We start from the raw sequence: 26,431 nt of genomic DNA, 5'->3' as shown, positions 1-26,431 counted from the left end.
ATTATAATTCTGCTTATGCATAGGTCTTCTCTATTGTTATATTTAGCTCCATTTAAACAGGGTGTGATTTGCTTAGGAAGAAAAATATCAAAAACATAATTTAAAAGAGAATACACACAATCTCTTCCAAATCAAAAATCTCAATTAGTCTAGGGTCAGAAAAATTTGCTTTCATTTTGCTATCTTAAGAACATCAGCTTTCAACTTTTCGTTGTGACCAATCCAGTTACATTTTGTCACCTCTCAGGAAATGCCTTCATTAAAACATCTTACACAAAAACAGGTCCAGTAGAACACGCACGTACTTCCATTGCCAAGTCAGCATACACGAGGACAGAGGCACTTTACAGCATCCCTTAGGCTCTAACTTCAAGTGTCAGAGCTGTGCTCCTTCTCCATATCAGGAGAAGACTCAGCTATTCTCCCTTCTCAAGGGTGTTCATGTTTGATTAGATGGAAGCTGGGTGAAACCAGGCTTCAGGCCTGGTGAAACCATGATACACTTCTGTTGGGAGCAGCTAGGAAACCAAGACTGTAAGGATCATTCCGGGATCTTCTTGCCCTCTAATGTCAATTGAGCCAAACTGAGTCATTACAGGCAATTTAAACTACTACTTTAGCATGTGTTACCTTTTCAGTAGATCATTTGAAAATGGAAGCCAAGTTCACTTCAAAATGGAAGTGGTTGCAATCCTCTTTCTTTGACTGATATACACTGGGGAACGAGTGGAAAGGTATATATACCATCTAACCTTAGCCACTTAAAGTGTGTGGAGTCTACACTCCAAAGCAACTACTCTCCTCTATTAAACCAGATGTCTGGACAAATTTCATACTCAGTGAAATTAACATCAGTTAGTGCTAACTTAGCCTCAGGAATTAACTTTCTGGACATTTTACATGAAAGAGTTTATCAATGGAAGTTTTCACTTTAGTAGGAATTCTTGAATGAATGCTGCAAAACATTCCGGGAAGAGTACCTTCCAAATTTATACAAAGATGTATTTGTGTCATCTAGTTAATCCTGGAGTCCAGTTCATCTGGTCAGAAGACACCAGGCCCCACCCACAAGTTGGGCATACTACTTCTAACCTCAACCATCTGAAACTCTGCATATGCATGTGTTTGTCTCTTCACGGTCTGCAAAGACAGCCTACATGCTCTTGTCCAAGTTGCAATGAAAGCAGATCTTTAGATTGAAATAGAGCAGACAGACAGGTAAGGATTGATGTCATTGTAGTTTAAACTTTCAGTGGTGTTCATTCCAAAAACTGCTAGAGTTAGTCCTCGGGATGCTAAGTATTCCAGGTGAGGGTTGAAGGTATATAGTCTATTTGTGTCCTGTGCTACAGGACTCAGTAACAGTCCCCAGCTGTCCCTTCATAAGACCCACCATTCCTCTCTTACCCATGCATGTGCTGCATACCTCGGCAGGGAACCCTCGCACACAGGCAGAGAGCACATAGCTGTAGTCCAGCCACACCCCCAAGCAGAGGACAAGACAACCAAGGAATGTTGCAGGGCATACCTGCTAGAAATTTTAGCTATATTCAAACTCAGTTTATAGTTATAATTATTTATTTTAGCTTTTTAAACACACAAATACCACCTATCAGCAACATTTTTCAAATTTTACCACTAATTACAAGATAATTGAATCTGGACAAGCCCAGCGATTGCACCACCAGCAGCTATGCAATGCTAGTAATGGGAGGTGGCAATGACGCACAAAACCTTGTTTTCTCAAGATCTTCTACACAGCTCTGTATAATATGTACTATGAACTCTGCTCAGCTAGTCAAGCAAAAGAACGCCACAAGCTGCTAACACTTACTAGCTCCTAGTTAACAGAAAGCTGCAGAGAGCAGCACAGACAAGTTTTGCTTGCTTACTTACTTTTGGCTTATTGGCTTCTTACTGTGATTGATCACAAAAATAGAAACATACACAAGAAACATATCAGTATTCCCACTGCCCTCCTGTCAGTTTGACAGTCATTTCTGATGTTCTTCTTTGGTTTATTTTCTGCTTAAATAAACCTTCTGCTTATAGTCACGGTCACTTTGAAACTATTAATAAAGCAGGAGCTGTATAAAAAGGATATATTAAAGCCTGAGGAATACAAAAGTCATACAAAATCTAAAAATACAAGCGACCTATCAGGAATTACTGCACAGTTGAAAGGCAATGCTCTTACAATGCACACAGGATTTTTAAAAAAAAAAAACCAAACCTTACAGCCACATAGACCTGACATTAATGGCGAACTAGTTATTTGTGGAGCAAAAGCATCTCTTGACATTATAACTGTTTTCTAACTGGTAATTTCTTATGGATAATTTCTTATGGTAATTTCTTATCATGCAGTGTAGGTTTATCTGAAATAGACTACAACAATAAACTGCAATCAAAATAATTATAGAAGTATAAATTTGCCTCTCCCATTCAAGTTTAGAGCCAAGCACTCATACTTTTTTTCCAGGAAACTACTGAGGTGGCAGCAGAAATGGAGAATCCTTAGGCCATTCTCGCATGAATCAGCCCACAAAAACAGTGCTGTCTTTGGTCCATTACATATTTATTAAATTAATACTCATAATTATCCCTTCTAGCTTTGTGAAAGGCACAGAGGGCCACAATCATTACAGTCACCCTGACTGTATCAGTAGACTATGGCAAGAACGACCCTGCAGAATGCCATTTCCTGAGACGGTCACCCTTAAACCTGCCTTCAGAGGAGGGAGACACAACGCTCAGTGACACATCAACTTCTAGGCAACGTGAGGAAAGAAACTGTAAGTTGCTTCTCTACCAATATGAGGTTTCTCAGGAGTATTCTGCTTTCAACGGGTCAAAACAAGCTCCTCACGCAGCTCCACAGAGGTGAATGTCCTTGTGTGGGCATTCTGGAGGTCCTGCTGCACCTCTTGTATCTCTATGACGATGCAATCCCTCCATACTGTGCAAATTATTGATACAGGAGCTCAACTCTTCATCTGCTGGGAAGCTGAAACACAAGTTTTTTGCCTAAAGCCAATAGTATGAGATGTAGATGCAAAGCATAACAATACTGTATCTCACCTAAAATTGCTGTACCTGTTAAGCAGTGCAAATTAAACTAAAGAGAATTCTCTTTGCACTTTTTCTAAGACCATTTTGAGCCTTGCTTTAAAGTGCATAAATCTTGTTTGTAGGATAAACAGCTATTTGACAAACAGACTCAGCAAAAACAATTTTCACTGGCTCTTAATCCCAGGTATCCTTTCCTGCCAATGGACTAATTGTGGAGTAATATCCAACAAGTGTAATAAACAGGTGAAGTATAAGTGACAGACTATATAATGGTACGCATCCCTTCCAAGCTACTTCTGTAGCATAGTCAAGATGGACTCAAGAAGGAGAGATGCAGGCTCACTCTGAGGGAGGCTGCGAAGCCAAATCTTGTTGCATAACTTGGAAGCATATACTATAACCACACCATGCTAAATGAAGGAATCAAAGCATTTATAATTCCTACCCACACATTCTGTAAACCGACACATAATTAACCAAAAACTTATTATTAATGATAAAACCACTGAAAATAAACCAAGAATTTATCTTCTGTGGAATTTGAAAAACATTAGACCAATCGAAAATAAAAAATAAACACTGTTAGTCAGAAGTACTCAGTGCTTGTACCATTCCCTCCCTTCTCTCCCACTGGAACTCAAAATTTTTTTATTCATCAAAATAAAATACCTTATATTCAGTTCCTGAGAACTCTTTGCAATAATTTTTTTCTTTTATTTGTGTGTCTTTTTTTTTTTCCCCCACCAGCACTTTTTCAAATTTGGCATTACTTATCCCATGATGAGCTATCAACCTCTTAATTTCCAAGGCAGGTCGCACAATTCTCCAGCTTTCCTTAATTTCAGCAGTTAATGAAGCCATGGCTGGTGGCTTATGAATGCTGTGCACATGTTCACTAGCATCATTTTGATACCTATACGTGCATTCTGACACTACCTGAGATTTAGGAAGTTTATACCTAGAGCAAAACATTGACTGCATACTGACCCCAAAGAATAAAATATTTCAGTTGAGTTGCATTGATACTCTTTCCTGTGACATCACATTTAACTTACAGGACATTTTTTCTTGACCACTGCTTTCAGTACCACGGGTGGAAATTTGGTATCATATATTTTTAAAACCACAGAAGTTTCACAGATCCTGTCCTCTTATTTCACCTTCAGCAAATCATAGTTATGTCTGTCTGATTTTATCAAAGCATGAAATTATACCTCAGCAAAGTAAATTAACAAGCAACACCAGGGACAGCTGTTGTACTTCTTAGTGTCATCAGTCCAATTTATATTCCTCAGTATATCCTTTATTAAAAAAAATCTACCTAATAAGTACTGAAGCAAAAGTTGAAAGACCTTCTATTCTCCTTACTCTGCAAGATAGCTTTGTACTAGCTTATGATCAGGAAGATGCTTGTAGTATGCAAAAATGCTGCAATTAAAACTTGTATTCCCCTGAATATATTCACCGAAGCTGACACAAAAACATATGCCAGGTAATACATGAGATTAAAGTTCAAGTCTAAGTTTAGTTCAGGAAGACAAAAGAAAGGCATGAGGAGAGCAAAGGAAGATTCATCTCCAGTGATCACTGAAACATTAATTAGAGCTGTGCAAGACACTCCTTGGAAATTAATGTGCTCTTAGGGTCTCGGAATCTTCTACAACAAAAAAAAAAAAAATCTGTGCTTTTCTTCACCAGTTTCTATATGTATCATTTAAATTCTTACTCTTATTTTGGTAGTGTGTTTTTGGTTTTTCAACTGGGTTAGTTTCACCTTTTGCAATACTTGCACTGGACCCTCATCAGGATCTCCAAATAGATCACCCAACCCTGTATTCTCAGTTGAATCAAGAGAAGGTATTTCAAACCTTTTTCAGAGGGCATGAGAAGAATAGGGGGGAAAGCTAAGTGCTCCAGAGATCCACCAAGGAAAGTATTCAGAGAAAATGATGAACTCTTGTCTCGGGGCATCAACAAACATGCCTTTCATAAAGAGGAATAATTTACCATTTTGTCTATGTAAACAGAACATTTGTGCTCTCAAATTTCTGTCAAAATGAATGGCTATCCTATATAGAAATTGTTGTGCTTCTATAAACATATACAAGTAGACTTTGTGCTACTACTTATTTTATATAGAATATATTAAGATACCTGAAGTTTTGATATTTTATAAGCACAGGACAGAAATGTTAATTCATTTTCATGGTCACTAGCTGAACACAGAACAAGCTAGCTGTGGAGAAAAAGAGATAGAAGAATATTTCTGTTTTCTTATTTGTTCACTAGCTAACATTAATAGAAATTATACATGCAAACTCCCTTTGGAAGAAAAATATAATAATTACAAAATAATGAAGTAATTGCCACCATGATCTACAAAACCCAGTAAGTTATACAGTTATTTGTCTGCTTATCATGACAGCCAGTTTTGCATACTGATTAATTTATTTGGAATACTACCAGACACATTAAATGTATAATAGAAATACTTTAATCAATATCACAATTAACAGCATGGAATTATTCCTAGCAAAACGACTTGAGACAAAGAAGTTGGAACTATCTCATGGTTAAAAATGTTAAGATTTCTCTCTCGCAGCAACCTGTGCTCAGAATATATAACATTAATAATATCCTTTTTCCTCCCCATGTTGTCTTTTCTGTTTATACCAATATGATGGTTGAATATGTGAATTATAAAATCAATTGCAGCCTTCAGTAGGAAGCTGCATATATGCTGCTGTGAGATATATACCTCTCTGATGCTGTCCCCCACTTCTTCAACAAGAAGTGAATAGATTAAGCACTAAATATAGAGCTGTATAGGAGGACTTAAAATAAGCCAGTCCAGCCATCTGTGAAAATATGGAGTGCTGCCATAGCTTCATTAACTTATTGACAACCAATTCAAAAGAAAATTCAAAGAAAACAGAACCAGAATTGCTTGTCTACAGTTCTCCAAGCAAGACTTAATTGGTTAAATAAGGCATGTTATTCCTTCTGGTCTGCATATAGTACCAGCCAGAAGTTATTCCAAACAGAAACTACTTTATTATTTCTTTTATTAGGCCCTTAATAAAATCAACAATCAGTCTCTAGAACCTTTTCTCCTCCTCTTCTCGGTGTTTCCCTCTGAAGCATGCTGCCAACGTAGGCAGAATTAATGAAAAACAGCATGTCCAATTCTTAAAAGAAATCTGTATTGACTGATGTCAACCTCATAAAACTGCTATTATGTTTATCTAATCAGTGCTTACAAGCTTCTTCTTGTTCAGATTATCCCATAAGAATTATCTGCAGAAATTGTCATCCTTAGCATTTTCAAATGCCTATGATCAAAATTGCATAAATAAACAAGAAATTAAGGTCCTGACAGCATTTCAGTACAGAAATACCAGAGGCAAAAGTACATCCTCCTCTCTATAATGCCACTGCATATGATCCAGATGAAGAAAAGAGTACAAAGTCAGTGTATTGGCAAAGTGATAGAGTGGAGCCTTTGCTCACTCTTGCCAGGGCACAAGACAAACACCTCAAGTGCAGATTAAAGATGCATAAATGTCCACTAGTGGAAAGGAGCAGTGACAGACCATTATCTTTCTGGAGTGACAAGCTTAGGAAAAACAGGCTGAAACCTCTACTTCCTACAAAACAAGACAATTTCTTGGCCCACGTGAATCTTTTTAAGGAGTATAGACATGTTTTTTGCTGTGGCCCACCATAATTCTCAAATTCCTGGCTTCAAAGCAACCTGCTACTCCATATGAGTGGTACCACAGAAACGATTTTTACATCAAGTGCACAAGTATCTTCAATGCTTCTGCAAAACTGAAGTTATACCTAGAGAATAATTATGTGTATAATAGGAAAAATTATGGCAATGAAGCTTAGGACTATGGTTCCTTTGATGTAATTTATTAATGTCCATACTCCATTAGTATCACGTGTATTTGAACATTTACTCATAACACACACCCGAAAGAGGTTCACCATCACTTGGGAGTAGATACGGGATCAGTTCTTAGGCCAAGGGAAGAAAATATGCCTCCATGCTTACATATTGCCAGTTCTCTAACCAGGCTTCAGAATTGTCTGTAACTATATAGTAATAGACAACATTTTAGATCAGAAAAAAACCCCATATTTTCTGCTATGTTGTCCTCAGACGCAGTCACACTATTAAAATCAGATGGAAATCAGCATATTTGCAGGACTCCAAGTAACACATTTGTGGTCTGGGAGGCTACAAATGTACTTTATAGTGCTCAATGTGCAGTGCAGCTCTCAACTTTTGCATCCTGTCAAAGACTTTTCTCCATGTTCTCACCTAAGATTTTTCCAAGTCAAGTCTGTATTTTTGTCCCAAATGTTGTCTTATCTTCAGTGAATATAAATATCTATAATTGATACACACATGCACACACACACACTTTTATATATATACACATATAAAATACTTGCATTTCTCAGAGAGACATGAAGAGATGAACAAAGCAATTGAAAGAGAAGATGAAGTTGAAATAAATCAGCCAATTCTAACTCAATCTTACCTCTTTTCAGTTTGCCTGGGTTTTTTAAGGCTACTGTTATGATACTAGAAATCCACTTGCCTGACTAGTGCTAAGTAATTAAGCCTACCAAATAATACTGTAAGACTGACAAATTCAGTTATTAAGGCAGCATTATCAGAGTAGCAGTTTCTTTTCTCTCTTCCGTGACTAATCATAAAAGTCTCCTTGAAATATCCTGAAATATCCCCTCCAGGTTATTTGATAAAACCAAAGCAAACACTTCACCATCTGAGTAATTTTAATACATTTATGATAACACAGGGCAATTGCTGAAGTTTCACCAATACTATGTGAATATTAATAGAACGAAGACAATAATGTTCAGTTTTTACTTTACAACATAAATGCAGAACTAAGATTCTAATTTGTTGTATTTGCACTTAATTTGTGGTTGTTTCCTCATAACATCCCTCAAGTTATATCAGAGGAGTAAAGAAATACTAAGACAAAGAAGTACTTTTTGAGAAAAATTAGAAATAAATATCAGAACATTTTCTGATACTTCATAAAGAGCTTGAATTGTGGTAGACTAGACTTGGCAAGTTTTTATTTGGTTGAAGGTTATGGCAAATCAAATTACCTATGTTGCCCAGGTATAGGAGTTGCTGCTACTTTAAAACAGAGTGCTAGATAAGGAAAAAAACCTGAAATACTTATTTTTAAAGGATTAAACAGCTACTATCAGTTTTGAAACACGCTTCGTTAATACCTTCCCCCTTATAGTTTTCAGGAACTTGCTAACTAGATGATGTTTAGTTAAACTATGATAATAATATATACAAGGGAGAAAATTAATATACTGGCTAAATTCTAGCTTGTAAACTCCCAATCTCCCTCAAGATACACTTTTTAGGCATATTTTTATGAGATACCTTGGTAGGAAGCTTTTCTTTTCCCCATCTCATATTTTATTTTCAAATTATAACTCTTGATTGGGACTAAGAACTTCTGAATTCTGTTCTCAGCTCTGCCACCAGCTATGTGAATCTGCCAAAATCAACAGTCAGCCTAGTGCTTTTGGTTCTTTGTGTAAAACGGATTGTCTAACATTTTTCTTGCAGTATTGCTAGGAGGACAAGTTCATTTCTCTCACTCGCTGAAGTATTTTATTATACAATTATACTGAAGATGAAAACAAAAGTTTAAATTCCTAAGTGGAGCTTGTTATGCAATGAATGTAAAATTAAATCATTTCACTACACATTTCACTTGTAGAAAACTCTTTGCCACAAGTGGCACTACCATATAATAACCCTGGAAAAACATGACCAATCCGGAAGAGGCCTGAGTCACAGCAGGCCCCTACACAGGCAATCTTTGCTAAAGAACTTTTCAGCGGAAAAGTTTCAGACTCTCATACAGGTTTGGAAGTTTTCTATCTTTCATTCACTTTTAAAAGAATTTCTGAAAAGGAAGCTATTGCAGTTTAGTATGCATCACAGTGGATGTATAACGTATAATGACACAACATTAAAATTTTGCTCATTAGATTCAAAACCTTAATAGAAGAGGAAAAATGTTTGTTTGCTCTTCACTAAAATATAGCAAGTTAATAATAGCAGGCGTTAAACAAAGCACTTGGCAGGGCTTTCTTCACAATCAAGCTGCAAGTCAAAATGCCAGAATAAACCCTTTTTTTCCAGCAGCATGAATATAATTTAACAATAGAAAAAAAGAACTTACAGGTAAAGCAATCTTTTAGCAAATTTCTGCTATGACAGAGCTTCACACGGTCTTTCACATTACTTTCTGGGTTCATTTCCTAGAACAAACAGAGACAAGACACATGTGAAACCAGTAATATAATATTGAAATATTGTATACCTACACTTAATAGCCTTAAATCATGTTATGAAGCAAGCTTTCAAAAAATGTTTTATGCTGGTGTCTTCCACCTAAAACAACACTTCTGGACTTGAAAGGTAGTCCTAAATAACCTTTATCAAATCCTATACCATATACTGGTTCCCATTCATCTTTCTGTAGACTCTCAATTGATTTGAGATTAATTAAAGATTAATCCTTGATCTCCCTGACCCCAGGAAAACCATACATGATTTTCCTTCTATCAGCCACGCTAGTGAAAAAAGCCTTTTTGTAGCCAGCTAACCCATATGGCATCGGCAAAATACCATTCAAGAATAAATAAAGCTTAATAAAACAAAAAAGCCAAAACAAATAATTTGTTCCCTAGCCATGTTTTTACACACATTTTCTCACAAAACAAAGAGTAAAATACATAAAACATTTAACTAAAAGAGTTGTCTTATGAGGGCAACAAATACAAGCTCTGTCCAGCAAAGCACCCAAACCAGCTAAACCCAAGCTGCACAGGAGCACGTGGTGGGTGCTCACGGTGGGCAACTCCCTGCTGGGGGGGGACAGAGGCCCCCAGCTGCCACCCTGACCTGTTGCCCGGGGAGGTTTGCTGCTTGCTGGGGACTCAGATCAGGACATTCTGGAAAGGCTGCTGCAGACTATTACCCTCTGCTGCTTTTCCACACAGGCATCAATGATGATGCCGGGGCAATCAGGAAAGCATCGAGCATTGACTACATTGTTGTGGGGTACGATGGGGATGTGGGGTGTGTGTCAAAGGCATGGGGAGCTTAGACAGTTTTCTCTTCAATCCTTTCAGAAAGGCAGAATGGTGTGAGAAGGAGTAGACAGATCCTGCGAGTCAACAATTGGTTGTGCAGTTGGTGTGGGCAACGGGGTTTTAGTTTTTATATGATCATGGGATGCTCTACGAGGACAGAGGATTGTTTAGCAGAGATGGTTTCCACCTAAGTGGGGAAAAACATTTTTGCCAACAGGATGGCCAATCCAGTAATGAGAGTTTCAAACTAGGAATAACAGGGGCAGGAGAGGATGACCAGCAATCAAGTGAGGAAGTGAAGGACCAGGTTGGCAAGCAAAGAGTATGGGGCAATGTGAATAGGAGGAAATGTTTAAGCAAAAAAACCAAGGCTGTAGGGGTCTCACTCCAACTATGTCCACATACATAGGGAAATGCCTACCAGGCAGAATTATGGGGGAAGCTCTCTTATCTTCTCTGGTAAATTAGCATGCTTTTGTACCTCTCCAAAGAGCCTCTATACTCATGCACACAGCACAGGGAACAGGAGGAATTAAGAGGTCTGCATGCAGTTGGATCTCACTGGGATCACAAAGACACACGTAGGATAGCTCACATGAACATGAAAGGGAACAGAAGATGTTCCTACTGGTGTACCTGCAGCATAAGGAAGACTAGGGAAAATGGTGGCCTGCTGCTGAATGCTAATGGAGACCTGTCACAAAGGCCAATACATTGAATGCCTTCTTCACCCCACTCTTTGCTAATAAAACCATCCCTCAGTAATCCCAAGTCCCTGAGATCAGTGGGAAAGCCTGGAGCAAGGTAGACGTCCCCTCAACGGAGGAGGATCAGGGTAGGAAACATTTAAACAAACTGGACCCACACAGATCCATGGGCCATAGTGAGATGCACCCACACATACTGAGGGAGCTGGCTGACGTCACTGTGAGGCCACTCAATCTTTGAAAGATCATGGTGATTGGCGGAGGGGGGAGGGGGGCAGAAATTCTGAGGACTGGAAGAAATTAAACATCACCCCTACTTTCAAAAAGGGCAAGAAGGAGTATACAGAAAACTGCACAGCCTCACCTCGATCACTGGCAAAGGAAGGGAGAAAATAATCCTGAAAACTGCTGCCAAACACATGAAGGACAAGAAGGTGTTTGGGAGTAGTGAGCATGGATATATGAAGGGGAAATTGTGCCTGACCAACATGATGAGAAGGCTGACCCAATGGACAAGGAGAGAGCACTGAACATTGCTTATCTTGACTTTAATAATGCTTCCCATTGGCTCCTCCCTGACAAAAACATGAAATAGATAAATGGAGAGTGAGGTGAACTGAAAACTGGCTGAACTGCTGGGCTCAAAGGGTTATGGATCAGCAACACCAAATCCAGCTGGAGGCCAGTCATCAAAGGCACACCCCAGGTGTCAATACAAGAGCCAATACTCTTCAACATCCTCATCAATAACTTGCAAGGTGAGACAGAGTACACCTTCAGAAAGTTCACACATAATGCAAAACTAAGAGAAGTTGTCGATACATTAGAGGGTTGTACTGCCATTCAGAAGGACCTTGACAGGCTGAGAAATGGGCCACAGTAACCTCATGAAGTTCAAGAAAGGGAAATGCGAAGTCCTGCAGCTGGCAGGAATAATCCCATGCACATCGGCAGAAAAGGACAAAAGGACTTGAGGGACAACAAGCTGGCCGTGAGCCAGCAATGTGTCCTCACCGCAAAGAAGGCCCACAGCAACCTGGGCTGCATTAGGAAGCGTATCACCAGCAGATCAAGGGAGGTGATCCTTCCTCTCTACTCAGCACTGGTGAGCCATCCTGAATGCTGGGCCCAATCCTGAGCTCCCCAGTACAAGAGAGACATAGGCTTACTGGAGCAAGTCCAGCAAAAGGTCATGAAGGTAACTAAGGGAAGTTTAGATTGGACATTAGGAAAAATTTCTTTACTGAAAGAGTGGTCAGGCCTTGGAACAGGCTGCCCAGGGAAGTGGTTGAGTCACCATCCCTGGAAGTATTTACAAGACGTGTAGATGTGGCGCTTAGGGACATGGTTTAGTGGGCACGGTGGTGTTGGGTTGATGGTTGGACTCAATGATCTTAGACATCTTTTCCAACCTTAATGATTCTATGATTCTAAAGGACTGGAGCATCTTTCGTATGAGGAGAGGCTAAGAGAGATGGGGGCCTTGAGAAGAGAGGGCTCAGAGGGATCTTATCTATGCTTATAAATACCTGATGGGGGGCAGAGTAAGGAAGGCAGAACCAGACTTTTCTCAGTGGTATCCAGTGAAAGGACAAAAGGCAACAGGCATAAATTAAATACAAGATATGCCATTTAAACTTTTTTTTTTCCTGTGAGGCCAATGGCACATGTTGCCCAGGATGGTTGCAGAGTCTCCATCCTTGAGGGATATTCAAAACCCAACTGGACATAGTCCTGGGCAATGTGCTCTAGGTGACCTTGCTTTGACCAGGGGATTGGACAATCACTAGAGGTCCCTTCCAGCCTGAACAATTCTGTGATTCTGTAAAGTGTTTTATTTAACTAGTCTCTGCTTAAAATAAATTGAAAAGAGGTTAAACTAATCACTCATGAAATCTCTTCTCCATAATGCATAAAAAAAAATACAATCATTGTATTGTGCTTTAGCTAGTACAAAAGGCATAAAAAGATTATAGCTGAAAGCTAGCAACATACAGTAACCCTAACCCTAATGAATGCCAACATGTCTTTTGGCCTCTCCGATATTAACGGCAAGACTTTGCAACCATAGGTTAAAAGCAATGGAAGAAATTCAGATACTCTGATCCAATTCATTGTAGAAACCATAAAATTTTCCCCAGTAATTCCTGCTTCAAACTCTCTTTGTTTTACCTGAAAAAGCAGAATATACATAAATATATAACTTCAGGCAGATATTCACGTATGATATTTAAAATGGATTAACAACAACATTACTCTGATCACTCCAAAAAATTTGTTAACATGCACTCTAAAAATGTGAATCAACTGCATGGTATTCAGTGGTATGGTATTTCATGGCATTTCATACTATGTGAAAAACACCAGTAGTTATGTGGGCAGCCATGTGTTTATGACTTCATGACCCAAAGAACAGTTTCACTGTATGTGCAGAAATCAACCCATGGAATAAGTTTTATAGCTTATGGAGAACAGAATCACAGACAAATCCAAATCCAAAAGAAATCCAAATCCAAAGAAATTTTTTTACGGTCAATATACTACTTAGGAAAAAAAAATTCCTTCAGCAGTTGAAATCATACATCTTCAAGAGAGCAGATCAAGCTTTTATTTCTCCAGAAGCTTTTTTTTTTAACAAGTTTGAATTCGAGTTGTTGAAAAGATATGACTACGAATTATATTTCAAATTCTCTAATTACTTATCTCCTTAGAGAAAAATTAAACAGCGCATGCCTATTCTATTCATTGCCAGGGAGAACAAAGAATACATGTTAAGCAAACATACAGTGGATTTCTGTACATATGTACTCTTACAAAGGCATGTTGCATGTATACAATCACATGAGTATCTCTTGTTCATGTTGCTAAGGAAACAAACTTCTGTGCCAAACATATGATTACAAAGACATTCTAGTTCTTAAACAGGGTGGGTATGTGTCTTTTCTTTTTTTCTTTTTTTAAAAATCAAGGAAAAAAAGCTAGGTTACAGAAGAGTTTTCAATAGCCAAAAGCATGTTAAGCTAACAAAATTATAACACCTGAAATACAAAGTTTTTCGAGTCCATAGTGTTTGTGTACTTAGATGTAACTTTAGAGGCTAGCCCACAAGATAGTAGATTACAGGATAAAGTTAGAACATTACTGGTTTTGCATAACACAGAAGATGAGGCAGATAACCCTGAAATTTTCTTTGACTTGTTGAAAACTCAAAATCTACACGAAACCTTCACTACTGAACTATTAATATCAGACAGTTATCAATGCATAAGATAAAATACCATGAAAATATACTATCCCATTTAAAGGAAGACAAAGCAAGTTGGCTATAAAGAACTGTGTTCTAAAAATTAAGCTATCAGCATACCCATTAAAAAAGGATGAATCAAAGAACTACATTACATAGATTTGAGTTCATGTTTTCCTGTTGTTTCATAGAACGTTACACAATCGCTATTCAATACCTGTATCTGTTTTATTTATCTTGGTCCATCTGCTCTGCAAATGTTCTTGCAAAGCAGTTTCCCATGGCAACATCAAATATCACATAGTCGCAGTCTTCTCTTGAAGCACTTCTAACTGATCCACTCCTGAATTTCAAGCAGCATCTTTTTCTGCAGTACTTAAGTAAATAATAAATAAATGGAATATTTCATCAAACCAAAAAACCACATGAACGAAACAAATACCCATGAATAAAACCCCCTAATTAGGGGATTTTTTATTTTATTTTATTGCTTTTATAATTTCATTTTTGGAGAGAATTACATTTAAGTCATCTAAGGCAGGGATGGGAGATCTATGTTATTAAAAAAAAAAACAAAACTGTCACTCCATTGGTAGTTTTTACTTGATTAAAATTTCAAAATCGTTATGTTACATGTAGCAAAACAAATTGTGCACAATACAAGTTTTAAAGAATATGGCTACACTATGCTGAAAGTTAGGTTTTGGAATTAAAAGCGAATGACTGCTTACTATGGGACAACTTCAGCTAGATATCATCACCTACAAATCATTAATAGCCCACCTAATTTTTTCATCTTCATGTTTACAATGATCAAAGAAATATAAATAAGAGGAAACTTTCTCCATACATTTTCATGCAAGACAAAAAACTAGTAACAGTGATTTCCTGAAAGTAACTTATATTTTACCTGAGAATCTATCTTGAGAGCCCCTTCTCCCTATTTTAAGAAGCAGTAGAAATATACAACATTCATTTTTAAGTGAAGATCTTCTGAAAAAGTCTCTCAAAGTAAGCACTCAAAAAAAAAACCCCTCAGTAAATATCGTGCTAGTCTTGAGCACACCGGTTCTGTGTGAAATTGTAACAGAAGTGTTGTTCAAGCTGTAAATTAAAGAAGAATTGTCTTAAGTTAGGAAAACTGGCCCACTGAATTTCAAAGTCCTGTATCTGTATTTTAGATTTGGCTGTCCAAAACTACCAGAAGCAGCTATGAACAGGCCCTGTGGAGATTTAAAAGGTTAATAAGACCTTCTGGGTCACTTCTACACCACCATACTTTCGATTATAGCAGTTTATAACCTAGAGCTACTTTAAGAACTACTACATATTTATGCAATATCAGATCCACAATAAACAGCAGGATGAAATTCCCACAATGTTTTTCTACCAGCATCACCTCCTTTCACCTATACATTTACTTGGGTTATTCTTGGGTTTTCCCAGGCATTCTCTTCTGCTCTTGGAATTTGGCCCAAACAGCCTTTATAGATTGGTCTAGATTGCTTGTCTGTATGGTGAAGTTCTGTACAATAATTCTGATATTTTTAGGTAGAAAGGCTCCTTTGCACGTCTTGGATATAAATGACACTATGGGTTAATGTAGCAAATGTGGCCTTTCTATGGCGCACAGGACAGACCTGCAACAGGAGAACAGCTCAGCTCTTGCATACGCAGCAAGTCCAGTTCGCCTTACAAATACATGCAAATGTTGCTGGACAGGTAAATCCAAAATACAAATACAAGAGCCCTCTGCCTGCAAATAAGAGCTCATGAAATATCTCTTTACAAAACCACCTGTAAACTCACCTGCTACCTTCCCAATGATTTTTCTACTAGCCATAGGCCAAAGTACACTGTCTACAATTATCGGTAGACAGAACTTCTATCTATCCGTGGTAAAAAATAGATGCTTTTTGTCATTACACTCCAAAAAACTTTATTCTGTATTATTTTTAACAGGTCATTAAAATATGCCCTTGAGTTGATGAGTGATATGTTTATGATTTCTAACGCATTTTATTTCTCAAGCAAAAGCAGGTAGTAGCACTTCTGCCGTCAGTCTCTAAAACTGACTAAAAAACGGTAATTCAATTCCTTAATTGTATGAACCTAACCATGCATGTGTTTTATTATTCTTTACTATATACAAAATAAGTAGTACATAATTAAGTATGTAGGTTACTTTATAAGAAAATCAAAGGTAAAAACATTTCAGCCAAATCTACAGTGAAAGCTACAAAAAGTACATTACTGAAAGTTTTCATCAAATCACAATTACTCTGTGTTTATTTGTCCATAGGAGGATTAGATTTCTGCTCATTTTAAAATACCATAATAAAAATATCAGTGATAAAATGATCAGTAATAGTAAATTTCATTACATGCCATAGAGATATGTGAAATAAATTGGCTAAAAGCAGAGGATGTTTTGAAAAATATTTTTCAAATATGCTACTTCAAAAGAAATGATCTAAACTAAAAATAAAATACAAATTCTTAAAGGACTAACATCCTGCTTTCTCTGACAGTGTCTGAAAGACTATAAAGCCTTTAAATTATTAGAATCTATTCTAGAAATGGCTAAGCAGCCAGTACCGTATTCATTTATCCTTTGTCCTTTTAAGCTTTCAGGGTGCTGTGTAGCCATAGTAACTATGCCTTTTCTCTGTAAAATCCATTAGCTGGTTTCAGTCTGGGATTCAATACTACCATAAAATCAAAACCAAAGATTAAAAAAAATTACGATTAAAAAAAAGATTATTGGTAACAAGCATTTCTTTTAGAAGCAATTTCTGCATATTTATGCTTTATACATAACAGCAAAAGAAACCAAAAGGTTAAAAGGACATCAAAAGATAAATTCAAAATGAATTTTAAAACTTGGTTACCATCAGGAATGACACAATACCACCTCAAACTAGATCTCAAAGCAAAACTATCTCTCATTTGCATTAAGTCAGTCAGTGCTGCTGGCTGGCTGGCCATCAACGAAATAGCATAACAGATGAGCTTTCAACCTTGACATCTCACTCCCTTTCTGACAGCAGACTAAGGTGCAAGTATTACAAAGGAAGAAAGACCTGGATTTGCACTACAATTTGGACAAGCCCACGCAAAAAATAAAAACCACCTTTGTTCCTACAGTATCTTTTGTGTGACAAACAGACTACAAATAATCTGTCGAGTCTATATTGTAGAAGAATTCTATCAATAGGAAATGGAAAATCTTGGATTCTTATTACATGTAGACAACTTTGAAAGGGAGCAGGTGTTTCAGAAGACTAAGACAAGCTTTACCCAGTATCCTACTTGGATATGCTGGTTTTTGTCATGACAGTCCTGAGCAACTTCAATGCCAGCTCAGTCCTGACATTGGTTACAGGTAAACTAAGCTAATGACATTGCCACTGTTTGCTCAAATCCTAATTACCAGGCGTTACACTTGGCAACTAGAAGGAGCTACATTTTCCTGCAAGTAGGAGGGAATCAGCAAAGTGTTGGAATATATTCCACAATCCACTAATTTAAAAATAAAGAATTCCTTGAGTCTTTGTACCGAGTACAACATTTTCTCTGCCTCCTTAGCTGTTTAACTGTTAGTTCAGCTTCTGTTGATTTGATTTTATACTGCCATTTGCTTCTGCATTATATTAGAATCAAACATGAACCAAAGACGAAATATCTGCCATGGTAAGACGATGCGTGTTCAGGTTGGGGGAAAGGAGGATTCCCATTAACAAGAGAAAATGAATACATACTGGTATTTTATTTCTGCTTTCTAGCTCCTTATTCTGCTATTGCCCTTCTTATAACAAGCAAAAAGACTGAATGGCAAGGCCATGTTCATATAGGACAAAGAAAGATCACATGATTACTTTTAAGAGGTCACCAAAATTGCAAAATGAAATCACACGTGCACTCAATTGAAGAAAAAAAAAAAAAGAAGAAAAAAAGAAAAAGAGCCTGAGTTACCTAAGCCTAAAACTTCTACCTTTTCCCCTATAATACACAACTTGTAAAGTCCTGATTTCACTGAAGTTAATAGCAAAACTGCCATAAACTTCAGCAGGGCAAAGATTTCATCCTAGGTATCTTTATGACAAGGATGACTTAAGAGGGAATTAAAGGTCATGCTTCCTGTCACTACAGTAGAGAATAAAGTCGTGTCATCATAGTTTCTACATGTGACTTGGCCAATGATTCTGTGATCTTCAGCTTGCCCCGATCTAAAACGGAATGGCAGCACAGCATTCTCTCTTAAACATGCCCGTTTAAGTAACTTTACGATTTACCTACATTTATTGCATGAAGTTTTTTTTTAAAATCCAAAAGCTATTGTTCCTCCCTTTTCTCATTGATCTTTTAATATTTTCTAATTTATATAATAAAACTAAAAGAAACACCAAAACTTTAAGCCACGTATTTTCATAGCTTCAGTTTTCATTGCATTAAATTCTAGGGGGTTAATGGCTTTAAAGCCCTAAGAATATTCTACAAGCTTTAAATTATGAGTGAACACAAGATAAACCTCTCTTTAAAACCTGTGCTACCAATTAAAATAAACTTGGAAGAGGACTAGTCATGGGAAGTTTAGTTTTCCTTAACATTAGAAAACAGAAGAACCTCACACAAATAAAATGTCCATATAATATCTTCATCCGAGGAGGCTCTGTGAGGATGTTTTCTATGTCCAAGGATATTGCTTCTTTCACATAAACCTCTCTCCTCACCCTCCATTCCAATACTCTGCAGTTGCCATAGTTACCGTTTCACATGGCCATAGTGTGAGTAATGACCTCACATGCAATACATCCCTAAAGACTCTGAGTTCACAAAATATTTCAAGATTTGAGCAGAAATTTTGCCATGAAACTTCACTAAAAGATTGGCAGGTGCCAAGGCACATTCAAACAAATGTCTCTTTTTGAAGACTGGATATTTTATTTGCTGAACTGGAAACTTTCAGCCACATTGAAAGTATAGGAACTGAATGAAGGTATAGGAACTGAACCATGGCACGACTCATTAATTATATTCTGACAATTTAGACGTCATTTTCATGATAATTCAAGTGGTTTTAAATAAGGAAGGTGATCCAACTGTAAGCAGGTTTCTCTTTCCAAATTCCAATAAAATTACATGAAGAAAAATCCAAAAACATTCCCAAACCACAACATTGCAAACAGAACCTGAGCCTTCCTGTAGCATTTATGGATTAACGTTCCCCAAACGGCTTCAACATAGCTATCAGGAGCACAAAATACAGAAACAGCAATTGTTCTCCTAAGCTTGAAGGATGACAAAAACAAATTATAGTGATGACAATCTAAAAGTCAGGTGTCATGCCCAGATAAGTCACTGAATGCTTAACTAGTGTTAAGCAATGAACAAATTAGATATATTGGATTTCTGCATGAGGTCCCATGGCCTTGCTCTTATAGAATATGGAATATAAAGAACTGTGCTTGGAGTAATTCTGAACTGTATCTGAAACCTTTCATGTAACACAGATTACTGTCTATTGACTGATATATAAAATTCAGCTACACATTGTATCTATTCAAGGAGCAGAACTTCCTAAAAGCAGAAATGGATCTGTGCTTATTGAGTGAAGTGTTGGATCATTCGGTCCCTGCTGTAAGTTTCCAAATACACAAAGGAAAACTCTTCTCCCTACTTTTCACTCAGATGAAAGCACACGCATGATTATCAAAACTGTCCTAACTTCCAAATATGCGGTGGTCACAGAAAAAAAAGTAAGGTAAAAATTCAATAATTTGAAATACATCTTTTAACGAATTAGAAAAAACTATATCCCATTCAGTATGTTCTACTCAGTTAGATCAGATGCTTTACATGGCACTCAATTTTTCTTTTGTCTCTCCTACTCCCCAAATCAAAAGAGAACATAAGATGACAAGAATCCATCTGGATTACACTGATATGATGCTAACAGGCAAAGGGATCTAATGAAGTTATGAAAATATCATATCCATCCACTTACTAGCGTATATACAATTTGTAAATCAGAATTTTAGTCACAGAGTATCACGAGCTCAACAGTTAGCGCTAAGGATCACCATGTGCGAGAAGATTATTTTCATAATCATCTTGTGAAATCCTGTGATATTCCATATGCAGAGCAACATCACCCTGTCCCTTATCACTTAAAACTGTACTCTTACGTGAACATACTCGAAGATTCCACGTTGGTTTTAACCTTAGAACAATGACAAAAAGCCATCTGTGACAACCCAGCACTTTGCAATATATGCATTTATTTCCCATACTTAGTATGTTTGGCATTTTTTTCATCTATATACAGCCATGTTTTTTTAAGCCGCTCTTCTGATGACCCTGCTATGCCTGCTGATTGCATTTTTTTCAATGTAGACAGAGAAAGAGCAACTAGAAAGGGTCCTCCCTTCCAACATTTCCCACCCTGGTCTGGCATGAAAACAAGAGCACTCTGGAAGATCAACGGATGGTCTGGAGCCAGATGAAACAGATGCAAGTACTTCCCATGAGCCTCAGAACTGAGGAAGCCAGGCTTCTGTATCCGTTGATTGGCTTTTTAGGTGAATTATGCTAACACCACACTATCACTTTCTGCAAAATATTTTGGTCACTATGCACAGTCTGCCTCATTGGTATGTGTACTTAAAATCCTTGATCACACTAGCAATTCCTACCTGTCAAGATCTCCTCCTAAAATCAGCAGTGATCAACAATGAAAAAGATCCAAAAAGTGTCGGACTCAAAGGGTTGTGGATCAGCAGCACCCAGTCTAGCTGGAGATCAGTCACCAAAGGCACACCCCTTTGGTATCAATACAAGAGCCAAAACCATTCAACATCCTCATTAGTAACTTGCAAGGCAGGACGGAGCGCACCTTCAGCAAGTACACAGATAATGGAAAACTGAGAAGAGTAGTTGATACGCCAAAGGCTTGCACAGACCTTGACAGCCTGAAGAAATGAGCAAACAGTAACCTCATGAAGTTCAACAAGGGGAAATGCAAAGTCTTGCACCTGTGGAGGAATAACCCCAGACAGCAGTACAGGCTGGGGGCCAACTAGCTGGAGAGCAACTTTGCAAAGAAGGACCTGGCGGTCCTGGTGGACAAGGTGACCATGAGCCAGCAATGTGCTCTCATAGCAAAGGCAGCCCACAGCAACCTGGCAGTGTCACCAGGAGGTCAAGAGAGGTGCTCCTTTCCACCTGTTCAGTACTAGTGAGAAACATCTGGAGTGCTGGGTCCAGTCCTGAGCTCCCCAAGACAAGAGAGACATGAGCATAGTGGAGCAAGTCCAGTAAAGGGCCACAAAGACGATTAAAGGACTGGGGCATCTTCCGTTTGAGGAGAGGCTGAGAGAGATGGGGGCATTCAGCGTGGGGAAGAAAAGGCTCAGGGGACTCTTATCCATGTGTGGATCTTATTACCTGATGGGGGCAGCGTAAGGGGGACAGAGCCAGGCTCTTGCCAGTGGTGCTCAGTCACAAGACACAGGAAAATAGGCACAAACTGAAATTCAGGAAGTTCCAGTTAAACATTGGAAAAATCTTTACTGCCAGGTTGGTCAAACACTGGAAAATGTCACCCAGGCTGCTTGTGGAGTCTTCATCCTTGGATACGCTGAAAAAAATGACTTGACACAGCTCTGTGCAAGTGTACTTTAGGTGACCCTGCTGTAAGGAGGGGAGTTGTGCTGTACAATCTCCAGAGGCTTCTTCCAACTTCAACATTCTGTGATTCTGTTAATCTGGCTTTAAAACAGGGAACCCATTTAAGGTTTCTCTCCTACATTAAGAATTAATATACCTACAGAGTATTTTGTTATGATCCACTTTGTTGTTGCATAGTGTCAACTTTATGAGCAACAGAACTACTAAATTCTCATTATTGTCTGATTGTTTGTTGCTTTGAAAGTAACAATTCTCATATTCATCAGCACCACTAGTGCCCAACTAATTGTCAAACAAAATCTTAAAAAACCAAACAAAACAGTGAGGAAGGTTTATAGGAATAAGTATTCTGTGATTTGTTTTCTCAATTGCCTTTCAATAAAATTATTTCATAATTTGATCACTTGGATCTTAGTGTGTAAATTTTTCAAAGTACCAGTTGTTTTCCCAGTCCTGGTAAATTTTGCCTTTGATAAATCCCAATCCCACCACCCTCATTCACTGTACAAAACAGACATTGCATTTCACTCAAAATTTAAAAAAAAAGAAAAAAAAAGAATTCTCAAAGTTTGTAATTTTCTATGAAGTGAGCTGTACCTCTCATTTCATATTTCACACTTATGAGAAGACTGTTTTACAATTTAAATGTTAAGTTACTCATCCATAACCTCCTTTTATGTTCTGTTTTGATGCTTTGTGAATAGAATCTTCATCTACCATTTAAATTAATATTTAATTGAAGAAAACTCAGTTCTGCATAGCTCATGAATTTGAGAATTCACAGTATCCAGTTGTCAAGTGATACCCAGCAAGCTCTCACATGGAAGTACTACATGACGAAGTACTACACATACCTTCCAGCTCCCATATGCTATCTCCTATTACAGACCCTCATTCCTTACACAGCCACAGGGAGCCATTCTACCTCATCCTGAAACATTTCCTCTCACCTATGAATCCAGCTAGAATTTTTTTCTCAATTAAAATCATCACTAGCTGAATTCATTTTAATCTAGGTCTCTTTCACTCTGTAAATCACTGGGAGGCTGCGCAAATGATACTTTTTCTAGGATCAAGGAAGAAAATAACACCAGAAGAAAAAGGGAAGAGTTCTTGCGGTATTACTGACTTAAAAGCGTTTATGAAGCTACACACTCGGAAACCAAAACAAAGTATAAGATAGAGTGAAGGACACATGACCAGTGATAGGGTGCATAAACTTCACCAGGTCACAGAGGACCTGGTGCTTATTGCCTTATGATGATTAAACACACTGGGGATATTTAAAGAGTAAGTTAAAGAGGAAACAGGTATCAACATAGCCTTTGACCTCACTACTATGATTTCTGCAGAGGAAATAAGATTTGTTATCCATGATGATGCAGCTCAGAAGTAGCATTGGCACATTTAGATGACTAGCTCTCCTAGCGTACCTCACTGCTAAACTGATAATCTTACTTAACAACTTAAGGAAAGTACAACTGGAGTTCCCCCACATTTAACATGCACTTATAGTGAAAATGTTGCCTTAAAGTTGGAGCAAAAAGTATAAGTTAGTGCCTCAGGTTATCCAATTTCTGAAACAGGAGAAACATGCAAAGCACTTTCTTACTAGTGCTAGCCTCTCTGGCTTAACATTTGCAGTCTACAATTCAGTATGCTATATTCTCAAAACTTGCATAAACCCTCTATTTTCTCTGCTAGAGAAGATGCATTCTTATGCCTTTACATCAATTAAACCAAGCCCCAAAACTATAATTCCCCTAGAAAATTTATGCAACATATGTCCGACAGACAATATGCATGCCTTGAATTCCTAAAGTGTATGGCTAGTGTTAATCTTACCAGAAAATTCACAATGAGATCAAAAATATTTTTAGCTTAAACTTTTATTTTCCCCATTCTCAGGAAAAGAATCAAAATAAAAAACAAAGCCCAGCTCCATTTTAATTATGCACAAGCAAGGTACATCTCAGGCATTTTTCCTGGTAAATACCCATGGAATACCAGCATTTCAAACCATTGCTACATTGCATATATTCTACATTTCACAAACTCAAGTTACTATTTAGCAACTGAGAACATGACAATACAATCATCAGTTTGTCTCTCTCAAGCTTTTCCTGCAGCTGACTTCTGAAGACCAAGAGGGCTTCAGCAGAATTGAAACAGGGTGTTAAAAATTACAAAAAGAAAAAGGTAAGCTCTGCAATTTAAATGAAGACTGGCACTTGTTTTTCTGCTTCTTGCATAAGTGTGCTACTGAATACTGTAACGGCATATCAAATTTACGAGAGCTTTAAGTGGATTTACCTGCACTACCTCTTTAAACTGAAGTTGTCAAGTACACTGAAAGGACTTCTAAATTGATGTATCATATTTTTCTTGAAAATGAGCTAGAATGAAATCTGGAATAAAGGAATTTGGTTCTAAAGGGTACGCAGAATGAAAATACGGAAAGTTTTGCACACAGTCGTCTTACCCCGTGCCCCATCCCTGCACAGCAAGTTCCTTTTTACAGGTCTTGGACTGAGCCTGAACCTTCAGCAACCCTCTGGCTTGTAACAAACTCCAGGCAGTTCCTTTTCAATCCTCCATAAGACTTTTCTAACCACCTTTAAAACTTGAACCCACAGACATACAGCCTGTCTGCTTCTCAAAAGCCCCTCTTACCTCCTGCCTAAGCCTTCCTAGCAGCTAAGTCACAGACTCCTACCAGCTGCTCCACTCAGCACTACCAAAGCCTCTCCCCAGGCAAATCTGGGGAGCTGCTTGCTGGGAAGGAGCAGTCCCCCTTCCTCCCCCCTAAGTCCCCCAGTCCATTTTTTAGCATCTGGAAAAAGGCAGCCCTCTTCCACACTGCTCCAGCTATGACCCTTTCAGCAGAAGAGGCTACAGAGCAGGTAGTAAATTGCAAACAGACTGCACAGACCATCCATCACACATGCAGACTCTTCAGTGATTAGGTAGGTAACATCTCTACAGATGTGCAATTATGGAATGGCTTGAGGTTAAGTTCTTATGAGAAACATCAGATTTCTGCAGATTCCTTCCCACTATCTAAATAGCATTTTTTATCTGCTACTTACTCACGTTTTTCCAATATACTCTGCCTCATTGAAGCACTACACGCTGGCTAACATACTCTTAAGGATCCCATAGTGAAAGCTGGGAGGCATTTGCCATTAATTACTTCAGACATCAAGTTCTGCATCTCAAAGCTCAGGATCTCAAAGCTCAATCACTGTGCTGCACTTAAGTAAATATTCCCAAGACAAATCATCAAGCATATTTTCCATGTCATCTATAGAGACTGAAATTGTCTTCCTATTATAGTTCACTTGAAATGGAACCGAATTGAGAAAGAAAAAGATCAGCTTATTGAAGGTCCCAGCTGAGACGTCAAACCACAGAGAAAAAAAATTAGAGCCTTCAGAAAAGAGAAAAAAAAAAAAAACAAAACACCACAAAACACCCACCCACTAACATAGTTAGCACTAAGGCAAACGCTACCTGGAATGTTAATGGAAAAGGCCTATAGAGTCTTTATGCAAAAGCGTGCTTCTGGCCTCAAGACAGAGTCCAGTCAATGGGCCAGAAAGCGAGTGCGACAGTGAGTGCATACATGCTCATATGGGTGTAGTTTTCATGATCATGTGGCTGCATCCTGTGACTGGCATCATACATTGGTAGATCTCATCAAATTAACAAAATACTTCTAATTCTTAGAGCTGCCATCAGGTGTCTTTTGGTTAAAGAGGAATTCATTGCTCACAGTAAACATTTTCCAAAATATCTTATTATATCAGATTTCTTCTTTCAAACTCTGAAAGTCTCTCTCCAACTGTTAGTAGGAATATCCTTATTTTATCCAAATTCTGTTTGTGTAATCAAGAAAAAGAACGATAGCATGCAACTATTAAACTGCTTCAAATATGGCAAAGAGTATACTACATCCAAAAATGATGTTCTGACTGGGCACTTCCCAAAAGACCCAGTAAGCCTGGTGGATACCTGGTCCCACTATTGCCAACAGTCCCTCACAAAATCACTGCTAAATAGGGAGAAGGAGACCTTTTCCCTGAAACAAGGAAAAAAGTAATAAAGACCTTTTCCTTTGAATGTCCCAGGTGGCCTTTTGACAATAATGCCTACCCTTCTAACTACTTTCTATTGATTCAACAATTTAAGAAAAAGATAATAAATTGAAAACCACTCATAGGCAAGACTCACAGCTGGAGTTCTGGCTATTTACACGAAGGTCAATGATGTCTGTGAGAATGTCAGGTTTGTCTTCTGCTCTGTATCTGGCATAGTATCGAGTGCCAGGTTTCAGTCCACAACTTTAGGGAACAGTGGCGTAAGTATAGCTATGAGACTGTAAAAGAGCTCTGGAATAAATGAATGTAACTAACAACTCCACTCCGTAAGCAAAGTAGAATTGCCTGCCCCAGGAGATAAGTTTATCTGTGCAAAACCAGGGTTATCTAGTTGTAACAGGCTCTAGCCTATACGCCTGACCTACCTAGAAATCATCAGAAATGTC

General features: G+C 38.0%; 1 protein-coding gene across 4 annotated transcripts in view; it reads right to left on the bottom strand.

Moving 5' to 3' along the window:
• MARCHF1 (membrane associated ring-CH-type finger 1) overlaps positions 1-26,431 on the bottom strand; it is a 259,802-nt gene that overhangs the window by 166,932 nt on the left and 66,439 nt on the right. For all 4 annotated transcript variants that reach the window (XM_075149398.1, XM_075149399.1, XM_075149397.1 and 1 more), the window contains one exon: positions 9,330-9,408. The gene's annotated coding sequence lies outside the window, so the exon portion shown is untranslated. The remainder of the gene's footprint in view (positions 1-9,329; positions 9,409-26,431) is intronic.

The sequence above is a fragment of the Calonectris borealis genome, chromosome 4 (assembly GCF_964195595.1).
Source record: "Calonectris borealis chromosome 4, bCalBor7.hap1.2, whole genome shotgun sequence".
Lineage (NCBI taxonomy): Eukaryota > Metazoa > Chordata > Aves > Procellariiformes > Procellariidae > Calonectris > Calonectris borealis.
The sequence above is the reverse complement of the archived record's forward strand: the minus strand, read 5'-3'. Positions and strand labels throughout refer to the sequence as shown.